General features: G+C 40.3%; 1 protein-coding gene and 1 long non-coding RNA gene across 2 annotated transcripts in view; one reads left to right on the forward strand and one right to left on the reverse strand.

The window, feature by feature from the left end:
* The window catches only part of LOC116671169 (uncharacterized), a 16,499-nt gene that overhangs the window by 12,127 nt on the left and 2,813 nt on the right, over positions 1-1,559 (reverse strand). Inside the window, exon 2 of the long non-coding RNA XR_004327214.1 lies at positions 1,337-1,338. This is a non-coding gene — a long non-coding RNA (uncharacterized LOC116671169). The remainder of the gene's footprint in view (positions 1-1,336; positions 1,339-1,559) is intronic.
* mpp2b (MAGUK p55 scaffold protein 2b) overlaps positions 1-1,559 on the forward strand; it is a 37,657-nt gene that overhangs the window by 10,648 nt on the left and 25,450 nt on the right. The gene's annotated exons all lie outside the window — the stretch shown is intronic.

Below are 1,559 nucleotides of genomic sequence, written 5' to 3' on the forward strand. Positions count from 1 at the left end.
TGTGTCTGTGTCTGTGTCTGTGTCTGTGTGTGACAGAGGTATTGAGAGAGAGAGAGACAAGGGGGAGGAGATGTTGAGCGGTTTGTGGTTATTCATATCACTCAGGACATGTATCTCATCTCCAGAGTTCTAATGTGACTTAATGAGCTGGCTAATGGAGCGCTAAAACTCCAGCCTTAGATCAGTCATGCCTCGAAGGATTTCATGTTGGATCCTTCGCTGCCCTCTTCTCGTGCACACGTTCACATCAAATACGTGTGGCCCTTAGTACAAATGCAGACAACACTTGCACACATATTACTTTAATTATGGATTGATGACTAAAATAGTATGGTGTGAAGGGATTTGCTGTCACGTTTTGAGTGTCTTTCATGGGTCAAAGTTACTCTGGCAATCATATTTAAAGAAAAAAAAAAAGTTTATTTGATGAAGGCAGTTTGTTTTCTATGAACTGATTCTCATTTGATAGTTCTTTTCATGTAAACATACAGGTTGATACTACTTCAAGGCTGCTGTGTAAGATTGAATTTAAAGTTAAGATGTGAATTCTAGTCTGACACTGACTGCAGGAGTCAATAACTGAAAACATGCTCTAAACAGTGTCCTACTGTATGTCTTGCACTGGATCCCAAGCCTTCTAGACTGGTGGATTCCAAAAATGATGTGACTATCTTTGTCTAAAATAACAACAAATGATTATACCCTCGTGCAAAGGTTTCCACAGAACTGCCGGAATCCAAATCAAATCGATGGTCTATTTTGTTGGCAATGTATCAAATTGAATTTTTGGATGTTTACCATGGCACTGATATCAAAGTTGATAATGTAGTACTGTGACAGCAGTTGAATTATATTTCACATTAGTCTCTAAACTGGCACACAGCCATACTTCCGTGCATTTCCTCTTTCCTCAGTGTTAGGGGCACTTGATCCAGATGCATAAAAAATTGAAAAGCCACTGCCAGATGTCTGGGAAATAAAGATTCTTAGTATATTGAGGACCAAATCTTGAACTCAAAGCTTTATAGTGTTTTAACATGTGGCCATAAATTGCAGAAGTCAGCTGTCAGATAGAGGGAGAGAAGCAGTTCTGCTGAGAGTCAAAATGTTTGTGGAGTTTCTTGTTTGTAATGGGCTGTCAGTCAGTCTTGATTTGTACCCCAGCCGAGGGCTGAGTCTAGATAACTGGCATTTTTAGGAACACACAGTAAATTGTTTCTCCCAACCAATTCATGTCTTTTTTTATTTTTTTTATTTTAAAAGCAGCATTGTCAAGAAGGCTATTTTATGCGCAAAAAAAATAGCCTGTAAGCTGTTTGCATCCTCCACCCTAGACTACTTTGGGTCGTAACAACACATTTCCCAAAAAGTGCCCTTGACTAACTGCATGTGCAAGGCTGGCTGTTTTTGTACCTGTGTCTGTGATGTCAGTGGAGTGTCATCACTCATATGCGTCAGCTCCTCACGCACCACCTCCTTGACCGATCCTCCTCCCTATTTTCCCCAGTTAACCCCACAGGGAAAACTGGAAGGAAAATAGTCTTGCCGTTTTTTCTCCT

The sequence above is a fragment of the Etheostoma spectabile genome, chromosome 21, assembly GCF_008692095.1.
Source record: "Etheostoma spectabile isolate EspeVRDwgs_2016 chromosome 21, UIUC_Espe_1.0, whole genome shotgun sequence".
Taxonomy (NCBI): domain Eukaryota; kingdom Metazoa; phylum Chordata; class Actinopteri; order Perciformes; family Percidae; genus Etheostoma; species Etheostoma spectabile.